This window comes from Mustela erminea, chromosome 19 (assembly GCF_009829155.1).
Source record: "Mustela erminea isolate mMusErm1 chromosome 19, mMusErm1.Pri, whole genome shotgun sequence".
In the NCBI taxonomy this organism is placed as follows: Eukaryota; Metazoa; Chordata; class Mammalia; order Carnivora; family Mustelidae; genus Mustela; species Mustela erminea.
The window spans coordinates 14,550,953-14,566,287 of record NC_045632.1 but is presented as its reverse complement, the minus strand read 5'-3'; the positions used below and the strand labels follow the sequence as shown (position 1 = coordinate 14,566,287).

At 44.9% G+C, this 15,335-nt stretch overlaps 1 long non-coding RNA gene across 3 annotated transcripts in view; it reads left to right on the top strand.

Moving 5' to 3' along the window:
- The window catches only part of LOC116579124, a 19,543-nt gene extending 4,208 nt beyond the window's left edge, over nucleotides 1–15,335 (top strand). Inside the window, exons 2-5 of one of the 3 annotated variants that reach the window (XR_004281146.1) lie at nucleotides 6,995–7,038; nucleotides 8,830–8,909; nucleotides 10,450–10,530; nucleotides 15,300–15,333. This is a non-coding gene — a long non-coding RNA (uncharacterized LOC116579124). Of the gene's footprint in view, nucleotides 1–6,994; nucleotides 7,039–8,829; nucleotides 8,910–10,449; nucleotides 11,099–15,299 lie in introns of those variants that run through there. The other 2 variants (XR_004281147.1, XR_004281145.1) reach the window with 2 other exon arrangements.

The following is a 15,335-nucleotide window of genomic DNA, read 5'->3' as shown; positions in this document are numbered from 1 at the left end:
GACCCTGAGATCATGACCTGAGCCAAAGGCAGAGGCTTAACCCACTGAGCCACCCAGGCACCCCTAGAATGGATTTAAAAAAATCTATTTATTTAAGTAATCTCTGTACCCCATGTGGGGCTCTTGTACTCATGACCCAGAGATCAAGAGTCACAGGCTACAACTCCCCTCCCCCAACTGAGCCAGACAGGAAAGTTTTAGAATGCAGATTAAAAAAATTTTTATTCTGGGGTGCCTGGGTGGCTCCTTCCGTTAATCGTCCAACTCTTGATCTCAGCCCAGGTCTTGATCTCAAGGTTGTGGGTTCAAGCCCCTGTTGAAATTTTTGTTTTGCATGGTTTTAGAGAGAAATTTGAGTCAACCAAGTGTTTATCTTATAACCAAATCCTCCCAACTTCCTTTGAAAATCCAGAGCTGTGTCCTTTGGGGTCCTCCATCCCCACTCCGTAACACACAGCATTCAGTATGGATGACATATTGGATGGTATTCATGTCAATTCCTCAACTTTTCATGAACCCTGAAACTTTAGAAATGTGCCAGTCAATTAATTTGCTGAACGTGCCACCCGTTCTTTCAGGAAGAGCTGGGGGAGATGTTGGGCAGCCTCAAATCTACAAAGTCATGAACTGGAGGAAAAGGAGACTGAAGGGCAGACAGAGGAGGGGTTAAAAACAGAACTAAAAGTTTCAGTAGGAAAAGTTTTTGCAACTGCTTGGCATGGGCGTTGATCAGCAGCCTTTGATAGTAGGTACAACTGTGCCAGAACCTAGTGGGTGATTGTCAAGTGTTAGAGCTGCTGATTAAAAAAAAAAAAAAAAGATTTTATTTATTTATTTGACAGACAAGTAGGCAGACAGGCAGGCAGAAAGAGAGAGAGAAAGGAGGAAGCAGGCTCCCTGCTGAGCAGAGAGCCCAATGCGGGGCTTGATCCCAGGATCCCGGGATCATGACCTGAGCTGAAGGCAGAGGTTTTAACCCACTGAGTCACCTAGGTGTCCCAGAGCTTCTGATTTTTAAAAACATGTTTTATTTATTTTTTTATTTTACAGAGAGAGACAACAAGCAGGGGGAACAGCAGAGGGAGAGGGAGAAGCAGATTCCCTGCTGAGCAGGGAGCCCAATGTGGGGCTTGATCCCAGGATCCTGGGATCATGACCGGAGTTGGAGGCAGACACTTAACAGACTGAGCCACCCAGGCATCCCTAGAGCTGCTGATTGATTAAACGAATGAAATGAGTTTCCTGTCACATGCTTTCTAAGTACCCCTAGCTTGGAGGTTAAGGAATAGAGAGAGTTTGGGGAGAGATGTCCTCGCACAGGCTTCATCATCCTATGGTGGAAAGGAACTCCTTACAGGCCCCAAGCTCCTCTGGATGGTCAATGAGACTTTTTTTCAGAACCTCTTACCTGGACAGTGTTGTGTTGAAAACCCAGTGGGCTGCTCTGCACAGAAGCCATACTGCATGCCATTTTTGGGGGAGTGAGGATGGGGGACACCAAAGGACATAGCTCTGGATTTTCACAGGAATCAGAAGGTGGGAGGATGTGGTTATGAGATAAGACTTGTCTAATATCAGGTGAAACAAGATTTTTAAAAACTTACATTCTAAGAATATACAATGGTGAAAAGACAGTCTCTTTCCATAAGTGGTGTTGGGAATACTGGACAGCTACATGCAAAAGAATGAAACTGGGCCACTTTCCAAAACCATACACAAAAATAAACTCAAAATGGATAGGACCCCAACTTGAGACTCCTCATAAAACTCCTAGAAGGAAACATAGGCAGTAATCTCTTTGATATCTGCTTTGGCAATATTTTTCGAGGTATATCTCCTAAGACAAAGACAACAAAAGCCAAAATAAACTATTGAGATTATACCAAAATAAAAATCTTTTGCACAGTGAAGAAAACCAACAAAACAACAAAGAAAATCAACAAAGCAAAAAGGCAACCTACTGTATAGAAAAAGATATTTGCAAATTATATATCTGATAAGGGGTTAATATCCAAAGCATATAAAGTACTTTTACAACTGAACACCAAAAAAGCCAATAATCTGATAAAAAATGGACAGAGGACCAGAACAGACATATCTCCAAGGGAGACATCCAGGTGGCCAACAGACCCATGAAAAGATGGCTCAACATCACTCATCATCAGGGAAATGCAAATCAAAACCACAACGAGGAGGGCCAGACTGGCTCGGTTGGAAGAACATGTGACTCTTCCTCTCAAGGTCTTGAGTTCGAGCCCCATGTTGGGTGTAGAGATTACTTAAATAAATAAAACACGAAACAAAACAAAAGCAAAAACAGACCCATAAACACAGGGAAGGGATTGTTCCCAGAGCAGGGAGGGGGAAGGGTTAATGGGTGAAGGGGAGTTGGAGGTACAGCCTTCCAGGTATAAGTCATGAGGATGAAAGGTACAGCAGGGGCAGTAGAGTCACGATAGCATAAAAACATGCTGTGTTCACCACTCTGTGGTACCCCTGAACTAATGTCACATTGTGTGCCAACTATATTTCCATTAAAAACAATAATCTGAGGGGCGCCTGGGTGGCTCAGTGGGTTAAAGCCTCTGCCTTCGGCTCAGGTCATGATCCCAGGGTTCTGGGATCGAGCCCCACATCGGGCTCTCTGCTCGGCAGGGAGCCTGCTTCCTCCTCTCTCTCTCTCTGCCTGCCTCTCTGGCTACTTGCTCCCTCTCCCACTCCCCCTGCTTATATTCCCTCTCTCGTTGTCTCTCTCTGTGTCAAATAAAAAGAAAAAAAACACAATAATCTGAAAAAAAACAAAACCCAATAATCTGCATGCTGGGTTTAGCTCCACAGACTGCCATCTCCCTTCTTCAAACTCATCTGCATGGCTCACTCCTTCGTTCAGATCGCTCATCAAATTCTCCTCCTCACAGAAGCCTTTCTGATCACCTTATGGAAAACAGGCACCTCCATCCCTCTGCGGCCATGAATTGCTATATCTTCTTGAGGTGCCCACTGCTCCCTGATGTCAGGATATATGTGTGTTTACTTGTATACAGCCTCTGCCCTCTTGGAAAGTAACAAGAGGGCAGGACCTGAGCTGTCAGCTTGCTGCTGGGTCCATGGAGCTTGGCTCATTGTAGGTGCTCAAGGAATGTTTAGTGAACCAACAGACGTTATAGAGGCATGGACTCTGGAATCAGACAGACCTGAGCATGAATCCCGGCTCTGCCTTGTCCCTTTTGTGTGTCCGGGTCCGTGAGCCCCAGTGACCTCCTCTAACAAGTGAGGGTATGGGTCTCTCTGCACCATCGGGGTGTTGAGAGAGCTCTGTGAACTCAAGCTTGTCACATACTTGGCAGAGCCCCTGACGGTATAAAAACCTGGTATCTGAGAACTGTTCTTAATGTCCTTCCTGGACCTCCCAAAGCCCAGGTAAAGGTGCACAGATATCTTCTTCCCAGGTGGGGCGCTGATGGAAGGAAGTGTGGGGAGAATCCCAAACAAGAGGTTGGGGTGGTTTGCAGCAGTGTCAGTTTACATCTGGGTTGTGCCCCGGTCCTGACCCTTCCCTGAGTTTGTGGGAGGGGAGGGCAGGGGCAACAATGGAGCAAAATGCAACCTCCTGTTCTACCAAGGGTCAATCCAGCTCTGAGAGCCCACTGCCATCCCAGGAGAGGTTAAGAAGGGGTTTGCATCTTTGCATTCTAGAACCTGAGAATCCCAAGCCCTCTCTATTAACATGAGTATCTGGATTCCTGCAGAAAAAGAGGAAATTGCTCCTACTTCCCCCTTCTTGTTGTTCATTTGACTATTTCCTATCCATCTGCATGGTGGAATGCTCGGTGGTACCCTCTCCCCCTCCTCTGTTCCTGGGCACAAGGAGTTCCCTGCAGAAAAGAACAGTCACATCCATCCAGAGCCTTCTGCATTCCAACCCTGGGGACTCACAGACACTGTCCTTCATTATCCCTTCAGCCTCCCTCTGGCAAGCAAAGGGTAAAAGGCAGTGGGAACGTGGCTTCCTTATTCAGTCCTAGACCTGGAGAATTGACCTGGGGTCGAAGCAGAGATGGGGGAGCTGAGGAAGTAAAGACAGACTTAAGGAACTGCGGATTTGAGTGGAGCAGAAGGGGGTGAACCCTCTGTCCTCCCGAAAGCACATCAATGCAGACGAGAACACAGCACTAACCAGTTCCCCTAGAAAGAGCAATTAGGGGAGAAAAAGCCAAGGAGAAGCATGTGGAAGAAGGTTACGGGCAGAATCAAACCACCACAGATATTGCAGGGGATAGCTAACATGGGGGAAAACACTTGAAGGACTTCGAGGAGGGGTCTGGCTTTATAAGGAGAAAACACCGAGAAGCTGCAAGCCCCAGAATTCTGGAGATGAGCTGGCTGGGAACAAGGGGCAAGAGTCAGAGAGGCACAGCTGGAAGGCACCGGGAGGGGAGTTCTCACATGGCATGGGGTGCGGGGGGCAGGCGAACACGTACACCCAGGGGTGGAAGATCTCAGAGGAGAGAGTCACAGAGAGAGCAGGTCGGGAGGACTGTCCTATTGTCTGCTGGGCTGTTGGTGGCTGTCAACCAGCTGGGATGGGGCACCTGCTCTCAGCCCCCAGCCCCTCCCAGCCCAGATCTCTTGCTAGTGCCTGGGGGTGGTCGGTATTTGAGTGTAGGGGACGGTACATATTAAAGGGCATTGAATGCCAGGCTGAGGAGCTTGGGCTTTGTTTCCTAAGTCCTGGAACACGGTTGCTGAGTGATGAGTCCCACTGCACACAGTGGTTCACTCGGTTTACTAAAGAGGAGCTTAAGGATCTCCTAGGTGAGGGCTGAGGCAGAGACCCTCAGACCGTCTGTGATCAGAGGAGGAAGGAGATGAGCTTACCAGGTAAGAACTGAGTGATACCACTGGGACTCACTCCTCCTGAACTGGTCTCCGTGATAGATTACAGTGTCACTTTCCACCTGTATTACTGTACATCCTGCCTCTAATCTGTCCTCACCTTCTCTGTGGAGCCAGAGCGAGCTTTCTCAGTATCACCAGGTCTTTAGTTCATTCATTAACTGAATCAACAAATATTAATTGAACACCAACAAGCTTAGGCACTGAAGATAGAGCAAAGAATAAAGCAGATGAACACGCCCTACTCTCACGGAGTTAGCATTTTGGTTGGGTTACCTCCCGCGCACCGCTGTATTTCTCTAGGGTCGATGGCTAGAGCTGGGGTTGTTGGCTTGGACTTGGCACTGCGAAATTGAACTAGCTATACTCTCACCGACAGTATATAAAGAAAGATCCCTGTGTTGTCATTCAATCCTCGATCCCGTGAGTTACAACATTTTGCTAATCCAGTGAGTATGAAATTCTATCTCGCTTTCATTTACTTTTCTCTAATTAGCTGGATGCTGAGTTGAGCGTGTGTTGGCCATTCAGTTTCCTGCGCTGAGGACGGTCTCTGATTTTTTTTTTTAATTGGTTTATAAGAGTTTGTTTAGTCTGATCCCTAATTCTTGGTTGGAAGGCCCCAGCCCCTTTGGAGGTCTCAGCCCCTGGCTGGGTCAGGCCCTCCTGGGATGATCTTACTTTATGATTAACCTCAAGATCAATGGATTTGGTACTCTAATTACATCTGGAAAATCCCTTTTGTCATATAATGTAACATAGTCATGGGAGTGACATTCTATCCTATTCACACGTCCCACCCACACTCAAGGGAAGGAGATTATATGAAGGTGTTGGTCCTTGCGGGATCATTTTTAGAATTCTGCTTACCATACTTATTCCAAGAAGTTAAACCATTTTTTTCTTCTTAAAGGGGTAGCATTTGATTTCACAGATTCTCTCTACAGTTCTTGTTGTTTCAATGCTTCATTCATTGCTATTATTATGTTTATTATTTCTTTCCCTTTCCCTTTTAGAACACATTGCTCTGGGGGCGTCTGGGTGGCTCAGTGGGTTTAGCCTCTGCCTTCGGCTCAGGTCTTGATCTCAGGGTCCTGGAATTGAACCCCACATTGGGCTATCTGCTCAGCGGGGAGCCTGCTTCCTCCTCTCTCTCTCTGCCTGCCTTTCTGCCTACTTGTGAACTCTGCAAAGTCATGAACTGGAGAGAAAGGAAACTGAAGGGCAGACAGAGGAGGGGTAAAAAACAGGACTAAAAGTTTCAGTAGGAAAAGTTTTTGCAACTGCTTGGCATGGGCACTGATCAGCAGCCTTTGATAGTAAGTACAACTGTGCCAGAACCTAGTGGGTGATTGTCAGTAAGAGCTGTTGATTTTTTTAAAAATATTTTATTTATTTATTTGACAGACAAGTAGGCAGAGAGAGAAGGGTGGGGGAAGCAGGATCCCTTCTGAGCAGAGAGCCCGATTCAGGGCTCGATCCCAGGACCCTGGGATCATGACCTGAGCTGAGGCAGAGGCTTTAACCTACTGAGCCACCCAGGCACCCCTGATCTTCTCTTTATTGTTGATGATTTCTTTCTCTCTCTCATTCTCTTTCTTTCTGCATTGCGAATGGCTGTATTGTCTATGATATTATTTCCTCAACATTTATCAACATTTATGTCTTGGTCTGGTTTGTGGCTAATATTTATAAAACCTCACGTGGGATTGAAAGGAATGAGGATTCACAAATGAAGAGTTTAGGGATCCTCAGTTGTTAATTCGATCAACCTAATCATCTTTTTCAAATATTCTATATCTTTATTAATTTTTAATCTGTTTGACTTATCAAACTTACTGCTGGGGTAAGTTAAAATCTTTTAATTTAGAGCTATATTGTCATGTGTCAGGATTTGTGTATTTTCTTGGTGACTTGTTCCCTTTATCACAATGTTCCTGTTTTTCCTAATAATTTTGTTAAAATAAAAAACAAACGGAGACCAGCCTTGAAAACACCCTGACCAGACAAAACCAATGCAGTTATTAAAAACTAAGCATCATGTAGCTTATTTTGGACGATTAACTTGACCTGGGTCATTTCTTGCTTATGCTTCTAGAAATGATGTGCAAAACTTGACCTGTTTCCTGAGGTTGATATAAGGTAAGAAAATCTTTATGGGCATCTGGGTGGTTCGGTCAGTTGAGCATCTGACTTCAGCTCAGTATCCTGGGATCGAGCCCTACATCGGGCTCCCTGCTCGGGGAGTCAGGGTGGGAGATGTGGTTTCTGCTTTTCTCTCTCCCTCTGTTCCTCCCCCAACTTGTGCTCTTTCTCACTCAAATAAATAAATAAAATATTTTTTAAAAAAGATTTTATTTACTAATTTGACAGAGATCACAAGTAGGCACAGAGGCAGGCAGAGATAGAAGAAGGGAAGCAGGCTCCCCACTGAACAGAGAGCCCAACTTGGGGCTCGATCCCAGGGCCCTGAGATCATGACCTGAGCCGAAGGCAGAGGCTTAACCCACTGAGCCCCCCAGGTGCCCCTAAATAAGTAAAATCTTAAAAAAAGAGAAAATTTTCAGTCATCTAAGAAATCTCCAATATTATAACCAATCACCATGAAGAATAAACAGTCACTGCTTTCTTACTATATAAGCTGGTTTATAGAAGCAATAACAACCCCGAGCCTCATTCTATGTTCTGGCTTGGATGCTCTTGGTTTGCAAACTCTTTCTGGTGTGTGCACAATAAATTTCTACTAACTGCTACTTAAAAAATTCATTGGTTTTACTTCTTTTATCTCTGCACTTCTGACATTTCCTTTTGCCATAATGTCAACTTTAGGCTGTGGAAGCATAGCCTCGCTTCTTTCTTTCAGGGGATGTTAAGCTGGTCTGTCTTTTCCCATTCTTTGATATTTATCCCTTCTGTGCCCTGTGAGATTTATATTTTTATTTTTATTTACTTTTTTAAACTTTTAAAAAAAAGATTTTATTTATTTATTTGACAGAGATCACAAGTAACAGAGAGACAGGCAGAGGGGGGGGGGAAGCAGGCTCCCCACTGAGCAGGGAGCCCTATGCAGGGCTCAATCCCAGGATCCTGAGATCATGAGCTGAGCCGAAGGCAGAGGCTTTAAACCACTGAGCCACCCAGGCGCCCCTTATTTTTTTTATTTTTTAAAAAGATACTAGCTTTTATTTATTTTAAAGATTTTATTTATTTATTTATTTATTTATTTATTTATTTGGAATGTAAGCAGGGGGAGGGGCAGAAGGAGAGAGATACTCTCAAGTTTACTCTCCGCTGAGCACAGAGCCTGCCCTGGGGTTCAACCTCAGGATCAGCCAGGCTGCCTTGGGGGAGTTATTGAATTTTTCTGTGCCTCTGTTTACTCATCTGTACAATGAAGATAACAGCAGCAGCTAACTTGGGGTTGTTGTAAGGATTCAATCAACTGAAAATTTAAAAGAAGTTAGAACAGTGCTGACATGTAGGGAACACTGAGCACATGCTTAAGGATTACTGGAGCCATTGACGGTTTCCAAGCTCTTGGTCATCTGGTTACACTTTGGTTTTTATGGAAGACTTTCAAAGGAGGGAATGATGGCCATCATCATACCAAGATTACACAGGGACTTATGGCAAAGCCTGGGAAAGAGCCCTACAATTTCCACCTTCCCTGACTCTTCCCTCCCCTAAACCCCAGAGATGCCTGGGATTTCAGTAGAGAGCTAAGCTGGGGTTAGCTGCTATGTGGGGAGTGGCCCTTCCAAAGTGTGCAGCAGGGATGGGCTGGGTTCAGACAAGAAAGGTCTGGAAAGTTGGTGGATGGAAGTCATTGCTCTGGTACTATTTGTAGTCACACCCATGTTCTCTGTTAGCTTTGGGATTTAGGGGATTAAACTTCGTTCCTTCTTCTCTGTTGTTTCTCCCTCTGTGTGGCAGTCAGCCAGCTTCAAACCCTTCTGCAAGAGCTCTGCATTAGCAAACCAAGCTGGTTCCAAGCATCCCCTTCCTCACAAGCGGTGAGTAGGAAGGATTTCTGATGACTGTTGGAAAGAAATCTCGTTTTCTTAAAAGAGACTTGCTACCAAAGAGAAGCTATGGGTGTCCTCTGTAAAGATTAATGAAGAAGAATCTTGGAATCTAGAATTTTGGGTGTCTCTGATGCTAAGATTTGGGGAATCAGATTCTTAGGTGCTTATTCTAGTACTAAAATTTGTTTCTAAGTGTCAAAGGAAGTCTCATCTTGGAGAATTACAAAATGATGACAGTTCATGAGTGGAAGTGCACTGATGTCTGCCACCTATTTTGAAATGTATCAAAAACCAGATGAGTCGGAGGAAGGATCAGAGAATGTACAGACGGATAGGTGGAGTAATAAAGCAAGTGGAGTAATGCTGACTATAGCATCGAGGTAGTGGTTCACTGTATGATTCTTTCAACCTTTCTGTATATCTCCAAACTACCATAAGAAAATGTTAGGAGAATACGATGCCATTCACTTCTGTCTCTTAGTGGAGACAGCTGATTCCCTTGGAAGAGTTGAGATTTCTCTCTCTCTCTCTCTTTTTTTTTTTTTAAGATTTTATTTATTTATCAGAGAGAGAGAGAGAGAATGTACAGCAGGGGGCCAGCAGGCAGAGAGAGAAGGAGACTCCCTACTGAGCAAGGAGACAGATGTGGGACTCAATCCCGGGACCCTGGGAGGACCTGAGCTGAAGGTAAACACTTAACCAACTGAACTATCCAGGTGTCCCTCATCAACTGAAATTTTCAAGGGGGAGTTGAGTCGGCACTCAAAACTGCTAGAAGGATATAGCTGCTTGACAAAATCTTTCCCCCCAAAGATCCGGGATTCGGGCTTCTGTTACAAGTGGCGGAAATCTAACTCAAACTAGTTTAAACAAAAATGGGCATCTATTTTGGGGAGCTATGGGGCAAGCCAAGAAGAGGCAGATAGGCTGGATTCAGGCTTTATGTGATGTCTCGAAGGACTCTGATTTTCTTAACCTCTTTGCACTCCTTGGTCTCCCTGTCCATCTGTCTATCTATCAAATTACTTTTATTAAGTAGGCTCCACACCCAGCAGGGAGCCCAGTGTGGGGCTTGAACTCATCACCCAGGTACCCTGCCTCTCTCTGACTTTACTCTCTGACCGGCATTATCCCGGTGATGGGGGGAGAGCTACTGGAAGTCTGAGGCTTACTTTGTGGATTGCTCTATTTTTGAAATGACTTCTTCCCTCCCACTGGTTCTTTCCTTAGGAGATTATACATTCCTGTCCCCACTGGCACGCTTGGTCATGTAACTCGCTTTGGCCATGCCTCCTGTTGGCCTCTTTTTTTTTTTTTTAAAGGTTTTATTTATTTATTTGACAGGCAGAGATCACACGTAGGCAGAGAGGCAGACAGAGGGAGAAGGGGAAGCAGGATCCCTGCTGAGCAGAGAGCCCAACTCGGGACCCATTCCAGGATCTTGAGATCATGACCTGAGCTGAAGGCAGAGGCTTTAACCCACTGAGCCACCCAGGCGCCCCTCTTTTGACCCTCTTTGCTCCTACAGGTCTTGTCGGGCTCCAGCAACCGCCCCCTCCCTTTGTACCTGCAAGGATGAAAGGTCAGACTCGCTGAAGCTAGTTTACAGGTATTCTATCACGCCGGGCTGGCTCTCCCTCAGTTTTGGAAACAGTCCTTTCATTAAACTCGAAATGATCCCATTTGTGTGTGACTCACCTTTCCTGCTGGGGTCCCAACACAGCTCTCCATTGCATGGTTGCTCCATAGTTTGTGTGGTCCGTCATCAGGCCACAGTTATTTCCAATCTTTCACTGTGACCCAAAGCGGCAACACATAAACTTGCCTATAGGTCATTTTGCACACATTTGGGTAAACCTGTAGGATAAATATTAGATGAGGAATTGCTGAGTCAGATAATGCATATTTATAATTTTGGCTGATACTGTTAAATCATGCTGAATGGTTGAACCAATCCACGGCTCCATTAGCAGAGGATGAGAATGAGGGTTGCTTTTTAGACTAAATTCATAATCCGTAATGTTTGGATGCCTGTCTTGGAGGCTATTAAGGATTCTCCAGATAAGGATACCAAACTTCTAGTTAATAATAGGCAGGTATCTGGAATAATAAATTGAATAAAAAATTGAATAAAGGGTGTGTGTGAATGTATTTGTTTCCCATCTTGGAATCTCCGATCACAGTAGTTAAGAGAAATTATTTTTTTTAAAGATTTTATTTATTTGACAGAGATCACAAGCAGGCAGAGAGGAAGGCAGAGAGAGAGGGGGAAGCAGGCTACCCGCTGAGCGGAGAGCCCAATTTGGGAATCCATCCCAGGACCCTGAGATCATGAGCTGAGCCAAAGGCAGAGGCTTAACCCACTGAGCCACTCAGGTGCCCCAAGAGAAATTACTGAAAGTTCGTCTTAGAACGTTTTTATGTTTAAGGGACTATGATTCTGTGTACAGTGATTATAGTTTTTCAAGTCTCTGGTACTGAGATCGTGGTTCCCAGGTCTCATGGATCTTTGTGCTGTACCTCGAAGATTGTGTGAGTCACAGGTTTCCCAGCTTCTTCCCAAGAGACGGTGCACGTGGATGGTTATAGTCTGAAGAGGCATTGTTATTAGTGTGCTTGTTATGAAACAAGACACCATGCATCTGGGGTTTCCTCGTTACCCGCCCATCCCTCCCCCATGGAAAGCGTCTGAAAATGGAACCTAAGCTGTTCACACAAATCTGAAAATGTTTGGAACTGGATAACTAGGGTGTATTATGAAACACATGGACTCTGGAGGTTAGGTTACATCATTCTTGACTTTTCTTTTGCCTGTGTGTAGAATGAGAAAGGGCAAGAAAGCATCAGAAAGATCTGATTCAAGTCTGGGTATAGTTACTTTTTAGCTGTGTCATCGTGGCTATGTCGTTCAATGCCTTCAGACTCCATTTCCTCACCAGGGAAATGAGAATAATAGTTATTAGGAATCAAGGGCTCTAAAGTCATCAATTTCCTGTCCCACCATCATATATTTTGCTATCCCAACTAGGTCTCCCCAGTATGGCACTCCTGCGATCTCAGAAACATCCCACCCAAATTTGGTAAAATTCAACCCTTCCTCCCTGCATGGAAACCTTGCTACAATTTCCTCCCAGCCCTCATATATATATATTTCTTTCTACCACGACCAGATTTCATGGTGCTTTTTCTCTCAACCAGGACCTTAGCTGGTTTAGGTCATTTACGGGTGATGGGACCCAAAACTTTGTATCTGGATTATCTAAATCTTCAATAGCTTGATTGGTTTTTTGCAGTTGTTATAATTTTCTGCTAACGCTCCATCATCAGGTCTTCAGTCTCTGCTAGGGGTCACTAGCAAGCGAGCAATTGTTTCTCCAGGGAATAAATCTGCTTATTCCTCCTGGTGGATAATCTTTATGGATTATCTCTGGTCCAAGAAAGAACCCAGCCTAGAGAGACAGTACAGGACAGTGATAAAGAGTCTTGGCTTTGCATCTAGACGGCTTTGGTTCAAATACACAATTCACTATTTACTTGTTCTGCAAGTTTAAGCAAATCATTTCACTTGCTGAAGTCTTATCTTTTCTCTTTATAAAATGAACGTGAACTCGTGGTGTGCTGGAATGGGCCAGTACCAGCTCATGGGAGCCACTGTGCCTCTCTTCACAATTCCACTGGCTGGTGACTTGATATTGAGTTGATAGCTTGAAATCAGCTAGAAGTCAGAACATCCCGCCCCACCCCGCCTGCGGAAAGCCCGCTGTTAGACACTTCCCAGTATTACCGCTGATACTGTCCCTTCCTTCCGAACTTGTTGTAAAGATGAACTGTGGGACACCATGCAAGAAAAATGGTTATCATGTCTGCTGACATGCTCAATAAACGTTAACTCTTATCTTTAGTATTATATGGGTAAGACAAAACAGTCACACAACAATTGGGGATTATTATTATCTGATTGCTATTTTTTAGCACATGTATAGATGATATTTGAGTCTCAGGTCAAAGGGCTCTGGAGGAAGGAACCTGGGATGCTGAGACATGTTTGACCCAACAGATAACTGGTGTTGAGCCTGAATCCCTGAGATAGTGCAGTGTACAAGGGCAAGGAGCCTGAAGCCAGACTGCCCTGTGTGACTCAAGCCCTTTTTTGCTTCATGTTATTATTTTCTTAATGTTTTCAAGATTTTCTTTTTTTAAAGATTTTATTTATTTAAGGCAGAGAGAGAGAGAGTGCATGGGCAGGAATTAGGGGAAGAGGGGGAGAAGCAGGCTCCCCGCTGAGCAGAGAGGCCAATGAGAGACTCGATCTCAGGATCCTGGGATCATGACCTGAGCTGAAGGCAGATGCTCAAGCCGACTGAGCCACCCAGATGCCTCCTGCTTCATGTTATTCATGTTATTGTACAATGAAGGTAATCACCACATCTCTGTTTTGACATCATAAGGATTAAACACACTGAAAAGGCAGCTCTTGATGGGAGGCGCTCAGTATGTGTTAATTGCTCTTAACCATGTAGCCATGGGCAGTTTTCCAAGCCCTTAACCATCTGGTTTCCATTTTGACCTAAAAGCAAGACATCTGAGCGAGGAGGCAGAGGTTCATCCCCATTTCACAGAAGGGGAAACAGTGGCCAACTGCGGCAGTTAGGAGAGTATAGGGTGTGGTGACCAGTCCTGGGCTAGAAGCCAGCACTTCTTCCTCCCCCACCTTGAGGTAGCTCTGAACCTTCCAGCTAATGTCGTGAATTGAGATTTTCACTAAATGGGGAGTCACCGTTCAACTTTCTGGAGCTGGGCACGGTGACAGGTCAAAGATGAGCAGGGCGCATAGCTGTCTCTGAGATGATTCAGCCCAGCACCTCTGCTGAAATCTGGTCACAACTGCTTTCTCTGTTAGCTCTGATATTATAGGATTAATTGTTCCTCCCTCTTCCAATCCATCCTCTCCTGCCTGCCAACTAATCAGCCAATCACTTGTCCTTCTCTTGGGATGAGCCCCAGGGTTTACAGAATCAGGCTGAAGATAGCCACCTCCTTCATCATAAGAAGTGGTGGGAAGGATTTTTGATGGGCGTTGTGAAGAAATACCAACTTCTTCAGAGAGAGATCTGCCATTCTAGGAGAACTTCTGACGGTGTCTCTAGATATGAGTGATGCTAAGGTTTAAAGAGCTGTTGATTCGCAGGTTCTTACTCCATAGCTCTGGTTCTGTGTATCAAGTCGTGGCTCGTTAGGGAGGAAGAGAAGTTGTTTGTATCTAGGTGTCTTCGTGGTCATACCTGTTCATGTTAGAACAGATTCCAGTCGGAGTTGAATTATCCCTCATCTCTGGGAGAGGTGTAGGACAGGGATAAACAAAAACCTCCCCAGAAGCCTTGGGTCCGGACTCTTTGGCTGCAAGTGGTAGAGACTCCCTTCAGACCAACCTTAGCAAAAATGGTGATTTGTTAACTCACCCCGAGTCTGGATTCAGGTGCTCTGAGAGATGAGTTTTCTGGACCCTCCCATGACTGAATCTTTTGAATCTACTGGTCTATGTATGACTTTGTTCTCTTTTAGGGCTTCCCCAAGTACTTGTAGGATGGTCTTATACAGTCTTGGGCCTACCTTGTCTTTGTCAGATTATATTCCTTCCCTACTGGCCCTTACCCAATGGGCAGATTCTATTTCTCGCCCTTCTACTTCAGGTTTGCCCACTTAACTTGCTTTGGGGAGTAAATTGTGAGTGAAAATGAGTCGGTAAGCGTAAATGTTAAGGATCATCTCATTGCTTTGCTACTTTTCTTCCCTCACATGGTACTGGCCTGTCCCGGGTAGATGCTCCCTCTTCAGTTGGTCCAGCGAACGAAGAGGACATGAAGGAAATCTATAGCTAATTAGCACCAAGCATGACTTTGTGTGAGTGCTGTACCCTTGTTGAATTATCGGTGTTGTCTAACTTAGTCTAAGCTGACTAAATATGTTGTATTTATGGTTCTAGTTTTTAGAGAAGGGGCAACTCTTTTCCCAGAAGCTCAAGCAAAAGTTTCAGGAAGAAATCTGAGTGGTCAGGTGACCATCTCTTAGGAAATCTTGGTGGTGGCAGGGAGTGGGGGACTGTGATTGGTCACACCTGCACCATGATCCCACCCCCCTGTTCTCCAACCCTGACCACACAGGAACTTGAGCAAGTTTCCAGTGCAATTGGATAGGCATAGTTCTCAAAGGAAGGGATGTTGATAAGGGATAAAAATGTGTCTCTGCAGATCTCTTCTTCGGTGGAGAGCTGGTCTGTGGGTTAGGATGAGATAAATTTGCCCAGGGATCAAGGGATCTGCAAGGACGTTCTAACCTTTCCCCTTTTGAAGCTCATTTTCTTTCTTTCTATCTTTTTAGAAAAGATTTTATTCATTTGTCAGAGAGAGAGAGCGC